Source organism: Arachis ipaensis, chromosome B3 (genome assembly GCF_059453495.1).
Source record: "Arachis ipaensis isolate K30076 ecotype BB chromosome B3, ASM5945349v1, whole genome shotgun sequence".
Lineage (NCBI taxonomy): Eukaryota > Viridiplantae > Streptophyta > Magnoliopsida > Fabales > Fabaceae > Arachis > Arachis ipaensis.
The window spans coordinates 79,879,333-79,896,415 of NC_142438.1; the positions used below are offsets into that span (position 1 = coordinate 79,879,333).

General features: G+C 38.7%; 1 non-coding gene across 1 annotated transcript; it reads left to right on the forward strand.

Moving 5' to 3' along the window:
• Positions 1-16,601: 16,601 nt before the first annotated feature.
• On the forward strand, positions 16,602-16,709 carry LOC148571283 (small nucleolar RNA R71). Its single transcript, XR_015907959.1, has one exon. It is a non-coding gene; the product is annotated as a small nucleolar RNA R71 (small nucleolar RNA).
• The last annotated feature ends 374 nt before the right edge of the window (positions 16,710-17,083 follow it).

A 17,083-nucleotide genomic window follows, 5' to 3' on the forward strand; every position in this document is an offset into this window, starting at 1 on the left:
TTTTTGGACTGGAATTGTTGTTGGCTGATCTTTCTGTAATTTCTGGGTTGATTGATGCTGAAATTGAACTGAGAAAGCTGTCTGAAATTGATGCACACCACATGCTTGATATATTGCCTAAATGATGTTTTTGATTTGATTCTCTTGGCTGATCAACATGAGCTTTGAATTTTGTTTTCATAAGGCATTTTAATTCATACTTGTGCAGTTTTCTTACATATTGGATGATGGTTAAGACTGAATCTTATATGCACCTAGTGTTACTTTTCCTCGAAACACCAAATTGGCTTTAACTTTTCAGCTTGATCAACTGTTTGGTGTAATTTTAGCTGTGCATATCATACTTTAACTTGATCATTTGTTTGGTTATGCATTTAGTTGCTGATTTTGCTTAAAACGCCAAATTGAACTGAAATTTCAGCTTTGATTACTTGGTTGGCGTCATATGTTAAGTGCATACAAAGTTAGCGAGTGAAGTGATAATATTGCTTATTCATGCAGTTTTTAAAACATAAATGATCACACACATAGCCAGTTGTTCCTTCAAGTTTTTTGAGCAATTCAAATTGATTTCCATCAAGTATTGCTTTGTGAACAAGGGCTGTGTTGGCTGATTATTTTTACTTTTTGGTATTGAATAGGCAAGTTCTTTAATTGATGAATTGATTATTCTCTTTGTGCCAATTTTTGCTAATCTTTCAAGTTTCAATGCATAATGACAATGACCAATTTTCTTTAGTTAATTCACTTTCATCGCTATACCTGAGTTATTTATGCTTTAATTGTCATTCATTCCCTTTTATTGCTACTTAGGTTCCTTGATTATGGAAAACTACATTTTCCTTTGAGCATATCACTTCTTTTGAATATGTTTTCCTCATTTAAGTATCTGTTTACTTTATTGGCTCAAATTTGCATTGTTTTACTATTTTCTCTTTGCTTTTGTGATTTTTAGTTGTTTCTCCTAAGTTGTATCCCGTTTTTGTCCTTTTTCAGGATGCCTCGCAAGGGAAAGGAGAAGGCCAACCCTTTGCCTCCTCCTCCCGCACGTCCGAGCACTCAGCCGGACACTTTTATCACTGAGGAAGCCCATGAGCAGTATAAGAAATTAGAAAAGAAAGCTTTCCACTATGAGAGGAAGTTCAGTATACCAGAGAAATATGCGGAAGTCGTACATAACTGACTTGATTTCTACCAGTCAAAGTTTGTAGAATTCGACCCTGTGAAAATTAATGAACACATGGTCAAAGAATTCTACGAAAATCTGCTGAGAGAGAGGCCACATCCATTTTTCTTTGAGGTGTCACCCTAGACACCTCCGATCATGCTTTAAAGGCCCTCTTACAAATTCCGCATATTCCTCTGACCCGCAATTCTTACCCTAAGATAGTGGCAGACTTGACTTCGGGCAAGCTTTCCTTAGATGCAGTTCTAAAGAGGATTGGGCTTCCTGAGGCCCACTGGGAATACAGCAGAGGGGAGAACGTGGTCCCATAATGCATTGCATGTGATCATCTCCATTCTGAGGCGAGGATCTAGCAGTAGATCATCGTCGACTACATCTTGCCAAGCATGCATGCTACTCACATTCGGGTCCGTGTCGCAGTACTACTCTCGGCGATTTCGGAGGGAAAGAGGATATCTGTTCTTCCTCTTATCAGAGAGTCGATGTGGAAGGTGAACCAACAGCAGAAGTACAATGTCTCCTTCCCATCGATGATCACCAGATTGGCTACTTTGTCTGGGGCGGAGAGACGTCCGATAGACCGGACATCTGTCTACATCAACACCCAGCCATTTCTGCCATATGGAGAATATGATGGGCCGCCACAGAAGAAGAGAAAGACTACAGAGCTGCCATCATCATCCACACCCTTAGCACCTTCTACACCTTCAACACCCGCACCTACTCCTCGGACAACTTATGAGCTGGCCTAGGACATTCTTTAGGCCATCCGCCGCACTGAGCACCAGTTTCAGTGGTTGGCAGCCATGATTGATGGTAGAGATCCCGGTCTACCTCCTATAGCTACACCAGAGCCAGAGCCCGAGCCTGAGACAGAGCTGACAGCTGAGGCAGAGGAACAGGTAGTGGAGGAGCCAACAGTTGAGAGAGTTGGAGAAATAGTAGAGACGGCAGCAGAGGCAGCAGAGGCAGCTAAGACCACTACAGAGCTTACCCGTGCGATCATCATCTATCAGCGACTACATTACCCACTATCGCCAAATGGTGGAGTGTCTCAGAGTTGACCACCCCCGGTTTGATTTTTGGCACGGAGGACCGTGCAACCATTTAAGTGTGGGGGAGGACATACAATTTTTTGGAGTGTCTCAGAGTTTTCCACTCCAGCATTGCATCCCCATTTTTAGTATATATATATATATATATATATATATATATATATATATATATATATATATATATATATTTTGCACTTTATTTTACATGATATATAGCTTATGAATTTTGGTTGTGAATGGATGTTGTGAATAGTATAGTACTTAGTTCAATTTTGTCCTAATTGATCATGTTAGTTTTTGGTTTTTGAAAATTAGGAAAAGAACTAGGAAATTTTGAACTTTGCATCCATCACAACATCATATATACACATAGGAAATAATTTTGGTGAAAACAACAAAAATTTTCAAGAATTTTGTTTTAGGGCGTTCTAATGAATTGATTTGGAAAATTATTTTTAATGTTGCTTGAATGATTTTTATGGAACATAGAAGAGGAAAGAACAAAATACCTTGTGAGATTTGAGTCTATAATGAGTGGTTACAATTTATAACCACAAAACTTTTGTTCATTGTGTGCTATATCTCTTCTATGATTGTGATCTTAGTTTTGCTTAATTCTTTATTTCCGATAATTGATGTTTGAATGCATTTAGTATGATTGAGGCCATCTTCGTATAGCTCACTAACCCATATAGACTTACCCTTTATATCTACCATTGTTACCCCCCTTTGAGCCTTACTTACCCCACTGTTTTCTATGTTACCACAGCACAACCTTAAGCGAAAAACCATAATTTACCTTGAATTGTATCCTTCATTAGCTTAGGTTGAGGAGTGTGTTACACTTTAAGTGTGGGGGAATTCTTGGGAAGAACTTTGGTAGAAAAGTAATTTTGGTTATGCATTGAAAGAAAAATTATGGAAAAATGGGTGCATTCATGTATGAACTACTAAACCTTATGCATTTATTTTGATTGAAAAAAAAAAGGGACAAAAGTTACCCCAAAGAGAAAAGAAACAAATAAGGAATGCATATGTGATGTGAATGAATGACCATACATGAATGTGTGGAAAAAGTGAGAGTGGGAAGGTTAGGATTGCATATTTTTGTTATTGGAATGAGATAGGTTAAGTTGGATACTTAAACTAATCAAGGATTCAATCTTAGTCCACTTAGCCATATCTATCCCATGTTGACCCTAACCCCATTACAACCTTAATTAGCCCTCATGATAATTGCATTCATGCATCACATGGTTGTTGATTGTTAGATGAAAAGCAAATCCTTGAAAGCATTTTTAGAGGAGACATGAGTGATTAAAAACCCTAGACACCGAGCGATTAGAGTGCATACACACCTAGTGAGGGTTCTATCACTTAATTCTATGTTTCCACCTCTCTTATCATGTATTCTTGCAAGTTGCTTCATTTTGATGAGTTAAATCAATTCTTTAGATTTTGTTTGCATTGAGCTATTTCTTTGCTTAGCCCTACATGTCTATACTCCTGTTTGGGAATTTGATTGTTTGTTTCACCAAATCAATAGGAACTATAGATAGATAGATAGATAGATATAGATAGTATATAGTATAATTGAATGCATATAGATAGTTGCATTCAATAAGTTGTTACCCCTTTGATTATTCTCCTTGTTTGGTTGAGCATGAGGATATGTTATTGTTTAAGTGCGGGGGAATTGACGAGTCCATATTTGATGAGATATTTTGGTTTGATTTGGATGGATTTCATCACATAAACTCACACTTAGGCACCAAAATAGCATACTTTTGTGATTTCTCCCTAATTTGGACATTAATGTGAAAACATGCGTTTTTGTGCTTGAATTGAGCAATTTAATTTCACTTTTATGCCATTCGATGCTGTGATATGTTTTGTGAGTGATTTCAGGTGACTTAGGCAAGAATAGGTTGGTAAAAGTGGAAGAAAGCATGTACAAGGGAGAACACATGAAGAAAACAAGGAAAAGTACACACAGTCTGTAACGACCCAACTTCCAGAACGTCATGATCGTACCGAAAGTAAGGCGTTACCAACCTGCTTACCTTTATTAACTATTTACTATTGAGCCTTTAGTTCGATATCGCGATTAGTTTTATAGAAAATTCCAGAAAATTTTGTTTTTGATAATCAAAATCATATATCAAACATTTCAGAGTAATAATAATCACATAATTATTAATAATAATATCTGTCATACAAAAGATTTCAAATAAAACTCAGATACAAATCCTATCCCTCTGTATGAAATAAAAATCTTAAGCAATAAGGGCGAGGGAACTCTATGAAAGCAAATTATCTTAAACTTAACTCATAAATAAATTCTATAATCGCCCCAGCTTCACACTGTGTCTTCGAACCTGTGTCACTGAAAGGGTGGAAAATTTTGGGGTGAGAACAAACCACATGTTCTCAGTAGGGAATGGGAATGCCATAAAAGTAATGAAATAGAATGCAAATAATTAACATACTCAAGGAAACTATATTTTTATTAAACTCTTATGAAAATACTATTCTTGGTTTTACTTTAACTACTTATTTACCTCTTCCAAAGAAAATCTCTAAGCTCAAGGCAAATTCCAAAATATAAAACTGGTCATATTAAGCATTTTTTAACCACACAATTAATTTTCAATCACAACATCAATTCTTACTCATCATCATACATTCACCAACTAATAGCACTAACCAAATATTCAATTCAACACACAAACAAGTCACAGCAAGGCAAACAACATAATCACAGGGAAGTACAACGAGCAAACCCAATCAAATGCAGATGCGCAAACAAGGATGATGCATGTCTAGCCCTAGTGCAGGTAATGAGCTCATTTGTCGGTTACATACCCGCTCCCGACGTTACCCGGAGTCCTTTGACCAGGTAAGGCTTCCCTGTTGGCAACACCCATCGCAAGAGTCCTTTGACTTGCGGGGCAAACCACTGCAAGAGTCCTTTGACTTGCAGGGTGGAGCTAGTCTGCCCAACACACTCACTGTAAGAGTCCTTTGACTTACAGGAGCATATGTTAGTTATGTATTTTCTCGATACCTCTGTAAGAGTCCTCTGATTTACAGAATAGCATTATAGCTAAGTATCCCAGGGAAGCGCTCTTAGTGGTCGTACCACCATCTATCTGGCTGCCTTCACGCAGCAGATCATTACATAATCATTCTCTTTATCATCATTCATTATCATTCTCATTATTCATCATTACTTTCACATTCTTATGCAGTACCTCTTTCTTTCTCTATTCAATCATACTGTATAAACTTTACATCTTTCACTTTTGCAATATCTTGGCTCAAGCCATTTCTCTTTACCATTCGGTCATAAAAGTCTCAATCATCAATTCAGTTCATAATCTCTGCTATGGCAATCTTGAGTCAAGGCAACTTTAAAACTATCTTTCATTTTAGTTCTCTATCAAAGACTCAAGAAAATCATTTATTTTTAAATTCATTAAACACTTTTCAAAACATAACCTTTCATTAGAAGTTATCAAATAAAACTCTTTCTCAAGTTTACTAACTTCACAAAGATTCAAAAATCATCTCTCTTACTATTTAAATTCAAATATTATTATTTCACCAAATTTCTAAAAAGGTAATCCTTTATTTCAAGCCCAAAACATAACTCTTTCTATATTGAATCAAATTCAAAACATAATTTCTTTCTTAAATAATTCAAGTTCGAAACATAATTCCTTTCCTTGGTAAATTGAACTCAAAATGTTTTAATTCTTTTCTAAACTAAATAAAGCTCAAGTGATATAATTTTCCAAATTCAAAGCTTCTAAAATAACTTTTCAAATGAAACCTCAGATTTTTATAAAATTTCGACAGCACTTCCCCTAAAACTCGGACCTAGCCACCGTTACGGGTTCCCTCTTTCTCCACAAATCACCAATCCTTTTCCCAACAATTTTCAAACAGATAATTCTCAATCAATCAGACATTCACAATTCATAATATTTAACAAATCAATTATACTCCACAATTCCAACTAATCCATCAATCCAACTCCAATCTCATCAATTCATATTTACTTTTCACATATCATGGAATCCTTTCAAAATTAAACTCAATCAACTAGTAATCCCAAAAATCAGCCTTTCATAATTCTAATTATTTTAATGTCATTTACTCTTTAGCACAGTTACTATTTAGTTTTAAAAGTCAAATTTGAAGAGAATGATTTAGTAATCAAACTTCAATCTTTTAACTGTTCTCAAACTTAATTCTAATTAATTATAAATCAACTTTAGCAACCATCAAAGCCAATTCCAATCAGTCGTTGTCAGTATCACAGCCGTTCCGTTACATCAGATAACTAAAAAACAACAACAAGCACTTATTCTTAATAATCAGAATACAACCACAACTTAGCCAGAATTTATCTTACCAATTAATCAATCACTCACAGCAATAGAACCAGTCACAATCACAGCCTTAATCTAAACTCCATTCATCAATTATCAAAACGTCAGATTTTTAATAATTAGCTCAACATTTTTCAGCTTAATAAGTAACATTAAATAAATCATTCACAACCCCATTTCAACTAATTTCAACCCGTCACAAGTCTATTTCACAGCCATTCCAATATACCAAAATTCCAATTCAATATCAAACAATTCAAAATAACTCACTCAAGATCAAAATCTCAGTCAACTCATCACAAAAAAATCAGTAATTCAAAATACAATTCACAACCAAATTTCAACCAATTCAGCAATATCACATAAGATCAGAATTTCCAACAAATCCACTACCGTTACACTATATCCAATAACCAGCACATCATTCAATTCAATATAAATCCGTCAAAGATCAGAATTTCACCAGCTTTTGGCAACCAGCTCAACATAATCAAATAACAGGATTCTCAATAATTCCAAACAATTAGAAAATCGGTAATAGTTACAGCCTCAAATCAAAATCAATATCACCAGTTTAATCACCGTTCACAACCACATTTAATTCGAATCATAACTTAGAAAAATCACAATAGCTAACCATTCTCAAACACATTTCAAGTCATTCTTGTCAATTAAGAAATTCTTAACTATTATTAACCATTTGCACTTATCCAATAACTTTGTAGCCATTCTAAATTAAAAACGTTAAATCCCCTACCTCAGTTAGTCGAACCTTGCAAAAATCACTAAACGCAGATGCTCTATTAGCAGTTTCCAGCACCTATTTCCATGGCAGCAACAATGACAAGGTTAAACGCCTCCTCTCCTCTCCGATCTGGGATTCCAGAAGTAGCAGCCATTTTTAAACAGAGCCAGCAGCAACATGAGGTGGTCACGGCAGCAATCAGAAACGGTGAATTCAAAACAGATAAAATGAACAATACTAGTCATTCAAGGCTAACTCAAATTGAAATAAGAGCAAGAATGTCTTACAACAATTAGAAAGTAATAACAGAACGAAGAAGTAGCAGTACAAACGATTGCAGCAGCAAGCTCGGATGGTGGCAGGGCAACTTCCTCCTTCATCACGTGGCAGCGACGGTGGCAGAACAGCAACCCAACAGTAGCGGCTCCTCCCGTGCGTTCTCTTCCTCCATCACTCAGCGTTGGTGACGCGTCTCCATGGAACGGCTGCGACGACGGAGCACGAACGGCGACGGTGATGGAAGGTACAGCGACGCCTTCTTCCTTCCGCTCTGGGCTCGGGCTCGTCTTCCTCTCCTCGTTCCTTCCGCGAAGGTGTGGCTTTCCTCCGTGGCGAGCTCGCAGTAGACGCGACACTACTCTCCTCTGTTTCTCTCTTCCATCTCGGCGTGGGTGGTTGGCACGACGGCGACGCTCCTTGCGGCTCCACAAACGGCGACGATAACTCTGATGGTGATGGCGGTGGCTCCTCATGGTGGTCGCTCTCCTTTCGGTGATGTCAGCGGCGGAACGGGCTCGACGTGCACGGCGCAACGATGGGATGGACGGTGGCGGTACCCAGCCGGCGGCGCCACGCCCTTCTCCTTCTCTTCTTCCTCTCCATCTCTGCGTTTCTTTCTCTGTTTTGTGTATGTATTGTGGTTAGGAAGAAAAGGGGGTGGAGGTTGCATTCAGAGGCTGAGGAAAGTGAAACATTAGGGTTAGGGTTTCTTTGATTTGGGAATTAGGGTTTCTGATTCAATTTGGGAATTAGGGTTAGAAATTAGGGATTTTATAAAGTAATATGGATAGATATGAATAGATATTTTGATAAAATTGAAGGGTAGAGTAATTTTAAAATCAAATATACTTTATTAAAAATATTTAGGAACATTATTTATCAACATATTGCTAAGTTCAATCAATTATTTCTAATTTACATTATAAAATGAACAAGTTAATTATATTTTGTAAAGTACAATTTAAATTCAAATATCAATTTTCTAGATTAAATCATACAAATCTCTATTATTTTTCTATCTCTGAAACTTTAATTTTAATTTATAAAATAATTAATTATAATAAAAATTGTACATAAATATTAATTGACTTAAACTTAAAGTATTTATAAATATGAATCTAATCATTTCTAATAAAATAATTTCTAGGAGTTCAAATTAATAACATAATTCATTCAAAATAGAATTTATTTAAATTAAATTATACAATTCTTCTTATTTTTCAATTATCAAAATTATAATTTCAATTATACCAAAGATCCAATAAAGATTATATAAAAATTCTAATTAGTTTAAACTCCAATTATCATGAAACTCTATTTAATTACCTCTAGCTAAATAATTTTCTTAAAACATAATTGTCAACAAATATAATAAATTATAAATAACTAATCATTTGATTTTCAAAAACCAGGGTTGTTACACAGTCAAGTGTGCATGCGCACAAGCGTGTGTGCGTGCACACAAGAAGGAATTAGCATGTGTGCGTGCGTACAACCCTCTGTGCGTACGCACAGGTGAACATTCAGCAAAGTGTGCGTATGCACACATCTGTGCGTACAGATGAATCCATATTTGATGATGATTTTTGGTTGAAATTGAATGGATTCCATCATATAAACTTGCACTTATTCCACTAAATAGCATGCATTTGAACTTTCCTCCTAAATTGTTCTTGATTATGAAAACATGCTCTTTTGTGCCTAATTTGATTAATTTCATTCCAATTAACTTCCATTGGATGCCTTGATGTTATTTGTTAGTGATTTCAGAGGTATAAGGCAGGAATGGCATGGAGAAAAAGAAAGAAGAGCATCCAAAGTGGAGGAAGCATGAAGAATCAATGATGAAGAGCTCAGCCTAGTGTGCATGCGCACAGACATGCGTACGTACGCACAGCCATCGAATTAGTGTCACGCGTGCGTGTGAGCTGTGTCGCGCGTCCATTCAAGCATCACCTAGTGTGCGTGCGCACAACCTCCTGTTCGTACGCACGGGTCGAGATTTTTTGCAGAGTGTGCAGACGCACACGTCTGTGCGTCCGCACACGTGGACGTACATGCCTTCATTAAAATAGCACGTAACTCGCAATTTTGATAGATTTGAGGCCCATTTTTGAAGCCATTTAGCTCATATGGAAGGGAGAATGAAGACCATAGGATAGCATAACATTAGAATAGCTTAGGAGTAGTGGTAGATAGTTTTTAGTGTAGTTTTTCTTTAAGTTTTCATCATCTTCTCTACTAGGATTTATACTAGGGTTTTTGCATTCAAGTGCATTTCAACTTTGATCTTGGATTTTGCTAATTCCCATTGTAAGTTGGTACGCGGAATCGTGATTACACTTTAATTATGTAAAGTTCATTGCTCTTTCTTTCCCTGGAAATGGCGCCAAAAACATGATGCCAAAACCACGGTTCACAACTCCGTGTAACTGACCAGCAAGTGCACTGGGTCGTCCAAGTAATACCTTACGTGAGTAAGGGTCGAATCCCACGGAGATTGTTGGTATGGAGCAAGCTATGGTCACCTTGTAAATCTCAGTTAAGTTGACTCATATGGGCTACAATATATTATGTAAATAAAACATAAAATAAGGATGGAAATACTTATGTAATTCATTGGTGAGAATTTCAGATAAGCAAATGGAGATGCTTTCGTTCCTCTGAACCTCTGCTTTCCTGCTATCTTCATCCAATCAGTCTTACTCCTTTCCATGGCTGGATTTATGTGATACATCACCACTGTCAATGGCTACTTTCGGTCATCTCTCGGGAAAATGATCCAATGCCCTGTCACGGCACGGCTAATCGTCTGGAGGCATCACCCTTGTCAATGGCTTCATCTTATCCTCTCAGTGAAAATGGTCAACGCACCCTGTCACGGCACGGCTATTCATCTGTCGGTTCTCGATCATGCTGGAATAGGATTTACTATCCTTTTGCGTCTGTCACTAACGCCCTGCAATCGCGAGTTTGGAGCTTGTCACAGTCATTCATTCATTGAATCCTACTCGGAATACCACAGACAAGGTTTAGACTTTCCGGATTCTCTTGAATGCCGCCATCATTCTAGCTTACGCCACGAAGATTCTGATTAAGAGATCTAAGAGATACTCATTCAGTCGAAGGTAGAACGGAAGTGGTTGTCAGGCACGCGTTCATAGGGAATGATGATGATTGTCACGTTCATCACATTCAGATTAAAGTACGAATGAATGTCTTAGAAGCGAAATAAGATGAATTGAATAGAAAACAATAGTACTTTGCATTAATCTTTGAGGAACAGCAGAGCTCCACACCGTAATCTATGAAGTGTAGAAACTCTACCGTGAAAATACATAAGTGAAAGGTCCAGGCATGGCCGAGATAGCCAGCCCCCAAAACGTGATCAAAGGATCATAAGGTAATCCAAAGATGGTCAAAAAGACGTCTAATACAATAGTGAAAGGTCCTATTTATAATAAACTAGCTACTAGGGTTTACAGAAGTAAGTAATTGATGCATAAATCCACTTCCGGGGCCCACTTGGTGTGTGCTTGGGCTGAGCTTGAGTGTTGCACGTGTAGAGGTCCTTCTTGGAGTTGAACGCCAGCTTTTGTGCCAGTTTGGGCGTTCAACTCTGGTTTTGGCTCCTTTTCTGGCGTTGGACGCCAGATTTGGGTAGAAAGCTGGCGTTGAACGCCAGTTTACGTCCTTTATTCTTGGCCAAAGTATGGACTATTATATATTGCTGGAAAGCCCTGGATGTCGACTTTCCAACGCAATTGGAAGCGCATGATTTCGAGTTCTGTAGCTCTAGAAAATCCACTTTGAGTGCAGGGAGGTCAGAATCCAACAGCATCAGCAGTCCTTCTTCATCCTCTGAATCTGATTTCTGCTCAAGTCCCTCAATTTCAGTCAGAAAATACCTGAAATCACAAAAAAACACACAATCTCATAGTAAAGTCTAGAAATGTGAATTTAACATAAAAACTAATGAAAACATCCCTAAAAGTAACTAGATCCTACTAAAAACATACTAAAAACAATGTCAAAAAGCGTATAAATTATCCGCTCATCACAACACCAAACTTAAATTGTTGCTTGTCCCCAAGCAACTGAAAATCAAATAGGATAAAAAGAAGAGAATATACTATAAATTCCAAACTATCAATGAAACATAGCTTCAATCAAATGAGCGGGACTTATAGCTTTTTGCCTCTTGAATAGTTTTGGCATCTCACTTTATCCATTGAGGTTCAGAATGATTGGCATCTATATGAACTCAGAGTTCAGATAGTGTTATTGATTCTCCTAGTTCAGTATGATGATTCTTGAACACAGCTATTTCATGAGTCTTGGCCGTGGCCCTAAGCACTTTGTTTTCCAGTATTACCACCAGATACATAAATGCCACAGACACATAATTGGGTGAACCTTTTCAGATTGTGACTCAGCTTTGCTAAAGTCCCCAATTAGAGGTGTCCAGGGTTCTTAAGCACACTCTTTTTTTGCTTTGGACCTTGACTTTAACCGCTCAGTCTCAAGTTTTCACTTGACACCTACACACCACAAGCACATGGTTAGGGACAGCTTGGTTTAGCCGCTTAGACCAGGATTTTATTCCTTTAGGCCCTCCTATCCACTGATGCTCAAAGCCTTGGGATCCTTTTTATTTGCCCTTGCCTTTTGGTTTTAAGGGTTATTGGCTTTTTGCTCTTGCCTCTTGGTTTTAAGAGCTTTGGCTTTTTCTGCTTGCTTTTTCTTTTTTTTTTTTTCTATATTTTTTTTCGCCTATTTTTTTTTCTGCAAGCTTTGTTCTTTGCTGCTTTTTCTTGCTTCAAGAATCATTTTTATGATTTTTCAGATTATCAAATAACATGTCTCCTAGTCATCATTCTTTCAAGAGCCAACATATTTAACATTCTCAAACAACAACTTCAAAAGACATATGCACTGTTCAAGCATACATTCAGAAAACAAGAAGCATTGTCACCACATCAATATAGTTAAGCTAAGTTCAAGGATAAATTCGAAACTCATGTACTTTTTGCTCTTTTGAATTAAGACATTTTTCATTTAAGAGAGGTGATGGATTCATAGGACATTCATAACTTTAAGACAAAGTTACTAACTACTAATGATCATGTAATAAAGACACAAACATAGATAAGCATAGAAAATGAAAAACAGAAGAAATAAGAACAAGGAATGAATCCACCTTAGTGATGGTGGCGTTTCCTTCTTGAGGAACCAATGATGTCCTTGAGCTCTTCTATGTCTCTTCCTTGTCTTTGTTGCTCCTCCCTCATTGCTTTTTGATCTTCTCTAATTTCATGGAGCATGATGGAGTGCTCTTGATGTTCAACCCTTAGTTGTCCCATATTGGAACTCAATTCTCCTAGGGAGGTGTTAATTTTCTCCCAATAGTTTTGTGGAGGAAAGTGCATTTGAGGCATCTTCGGGATCTCATGGTGATGAGCTTCATATGCCTCTTGAGCTCCATGAGTGGGCTCTCTTGCTTGCTCCATCTTTTTCTTAGTGATGGGCTTGTCCTCTTTGATGAGGATATCTCCCTCTATATCAATCCCAGCCGAATTGCATAGGTGGCAAATGAGGTGAGGAAAGGCTAACCTTGCCATGGTGGAGGACTTGTCAGCCACCTTGTGGAGTTCTTGAGGTATAATCTCATGAACTTCCACCTCTTCTCTAATCATGATGCTATGGATCATGATGGCCCGGTCTATAGTGGGAATGATTGAGCATTGAATGAACTCCAACCACCCTCTAACTACAGGCTTGAGGTCCAATCTTCTTAGTTGAACCGGCTTGCCTTTGGAGTCAATCTTCCATTGATTTCCTTCTACACATATGTCCATAAGGACTTGGTCCAACCTTTGATTAAAGTTGACCCTTCTAGTGTAGGGGCGTTCATCTTCTTGCATCATGGGCAAGTTAAACGCCAACCTCACATTCTCCGGACTAAAATCTAAGTATTTGCCCTGAACCATTGTAACATAGTTCTTTGGATCCGGGTTCTTACTTTGATCATGGTTCTTGGTGATCCATGCATTGGCGTAGAACTCTTGAACCATTAGGATGCCGACTTGTTGGATAGGATTTGTTAGAACTTCCCAACCTCTTCTTTGAATTTTATGTCGGATCTCCGGATGCTCATTTCTTTTGAGTTTGAAAGGGACCTCGGGGATCACCTTCTTCTTGGCCACAACATCATAGAAGTGGTCTTGATGGGCTTTGGAGATGAACCTTTCCATCTCCCATGACTCGGATGTGGAAGCTTTTGTCTTCCCTTTCCCCTTTCTAGAGGATTCTCCGGTCTTAGGTGCCATCAATGGTAATGGAAAAACAAAAAGCTTATGCTTTTACCACACCAAACTTAGAATTTTGCTCGCCCTCGAGCAATAAAAGAAAGAATAGATGAAGAAGAAGAAGAAATGGAGGAGAGGGAGAGTGGGGAGTGTTTCGTCCAAGAAGGGTGTAGAGGGGTGTGTTGTGTGAATTTGATGAAGAATGGAGGGTTTTATATAAGGGAGGGAGGGGGGAAAGGTTTCGGCCATATGGGTGGGTTTGGGTGGGAAATTGGTTTTGAATTTTTGAAGGTAGGTGGAGTTTATGAGGTAGGTTTATGGGGAAGAGTGGATGGATGTGAGTGGTGAAGAGGTGATGGGGAAGAGAGTTTGAGGTGATTGGTGAAGGGTTTTTGGGGAAGAGTGTTTATGGGGTTGTGTGAAAGAAAGTGGTGAGAAGAAGTGAGTGGAGGTAGGTGGGGATCCTGTGGGGTCCACAGATCCTTAGTGGATCCTGTGGGGTCCACAGATCCTGAGGTGTTCAAGGATTTACATCCCTGCACCCATTAGGCATGTAAAAATGCCTTTGCACACAACTCTGGGCGTTCAGCGCCAGGTTGGTGCCCATTTTGGGCGTTCAACGTCCATTTGTGTGCCATTTCTGGCGTTGAACGCCAGAACCATGCCTGTTCTGGCGTTCAGCGCCCAGAAGCTGCCCATTTTGGGCGTTCAGCGCCAGAACCATGCTCTGTTCTGGCGCTGAACGCCAAACAGATGCTCCTCCAAGGTGTGACTTTTCTTCTGCTGTTTTTGATTCTGTTTTCAATTTTTCTATTTATTTTGTGACTCCACATGATCATGAACCTATAAAACCTGAAAAACAAAAACAAAATTAGATAAATAAACATTGGGTTACCTCCCAACAAGCGCTTCTTTAATGTCAATAGCTTGACAGTGGGCTCTCATGGAGCCTTACAGATGTTCAGAGCATTGTTGAAACTCTCCAACACCAAACTTAGAGTTTGGATATGGGAGTTCAACACCAAACTTAGAGTTTGGTTGTGGCCTCCCAACACCAAACTTAGAGTTTGACTGTGGGGGCTTGGGTTGACTCTGCTTTGAGAGAAGCTTTTCATGCTTCCTCTCCATGGTTGCAGAGGGAGATCCTTGAGTTTTAAACACAAGGGAGTCCTCATTCCATTGAAGGACTATTTCACCTCTGTCAACATCAATCACAGCTCTTGCTGTGGCCAGGAAAGGTCTTCCTAGGATGATGGATTCATCCTTTTCCTTTCCAGTATCCAGGACTATGAAATCAGCAGGGATGTAAAGGCCTTCAACCTTTACTAATACGTCCTCTACTTGTCCATATGCCTGTTTTCTTGAACTGTCTGCCATCTCTAATGAGATTTTAGCAGCTTGCACCCCATAGATTCCCAGTTTCTCTATTACAGAGAGGGGCATGAGGTTTATTCCTGAGCCAAGGTCACACAGAGCCTTAAAGATCAAGGTGCCTATGGTGCAGGGTATTATGAACTTTCCAGGATCCTGTCTCTTCTGAGGCAATGTCAGTTGATCCAGATCACTTAGTTCATTGATGAACAAGGGAGGTTCAACTTCCCAAGTATCAATGCCAAATAATTTGGCATTCAGCTTCATGATTGCACCAAGAAACTTGGCAGTTTGCTCTTCAGTAACATGCTCATTCTCTTCAGAAGAGGAATACTCATCAGAGCTCATGAAGGGCATAAGGAGGTTCAATGGAATCTCTATGGTATGAGCCTCAGAGTCCTTTGGTTCCTCAGAGGGAAGCTCCTTATTGATCACTGGACGTCCCAGGAGGTCTTCCTCCTTGGGATTCACGTCCTCTCCTCTCCTCACAGGTTCGGCCATGGTGCTTATGTCAATGGCCTTGCACTCTCCTTTTGGATTCTCTTCTGTATTGCTTGGGAGAGTACTGGGAGGGATTTCAGTGATCCTTTTACTCAGCTGGCCCACTTGTGCTTCCAAATTTCTAATGGAAGATCTTGTTTCATTCATGAAACTTACAGTAGCCTTAGACAGATCAGAGACTAAGTTTGCCAAATTAGAAGTATTTTGTTCAGAGTTCTCTGTCTGTTGCTGAGTGGATGATGGAAAAGGTTTATTATTGCTAAACCTGTTTCTTCCACCATTATTAAAGCCTTGTTGAGGCTTTTGATCCTTCCATGAGAAATTTGGATGATTTCTCCATGATGAGTTATAGGTGTTTCCATAAGGTTCACCTAAATAATTTACCTCTTCTATTGCAGGGTTCTCAGGATCATAAGCTTCTTCTTCAGAAGATGCCTCTTGAGTACTGTTGGATGCAGCTTGCATTCCATTCAGACTCTGAGAGATCATATTGACTTGCTGAGTCAATATTTTATTCTGAGCCAATATGGCATTCAGAGTATCAACTTCAAGAACTCCCTTCTTCATAGGCGTCCCATTACTCACGGGATTCCTCTCAGAAGTGTACATGAACTGGTTATTAGCAACCATGTCAATGAGTTCTTGAGCTTCTGCAGGCGTTTTCTTTAGGTGAATGGATCCACCTGCAGAAGTGTCCAGTGACATCTTTGATAGCTCAGATAAACCATCATAGAATATGTCTAGGATGGTCCATTCTGAAAGCATGTCAGAAGGACACTTTTTGGTCAACTGTTTGTATCTTTCCCAAGCTTCATAGATGGATTCACCTTCTTTCTGTCTGAAGGTTTGAACATCAGCTCTAAGCTTGCTCAGCTTTTGAGGAGGAAAGTACTTGGCTAAGAAAGCCGTGACCAGCTTATCCCAAGAGTTCAGGCTGTCTTTGGGTTGAGAATCCAACCATAATCTAGCTCTGTCTCTTACAGCAAAAGGGAAAAGCATGAGCCTGTAGACTTCAGGATCTACTCCATTAGTCTTAACAGTATCACATATTTGCAAGAATTTAGTTATGAACTGAAAAGGATCTTCAGATGGAAGTCCATGAAACTTGCAGTTCTGCTGCATTAGAGAAACTAATTGAGGTTTCAGCTCAAAGTTGTCTGCTCCAATGGCAGGAATGGAGATGCTTCTTCCATGTAAATTGGAATTAGGTGCAGTAAAGTCACCAAGCATCTTCCTTACAT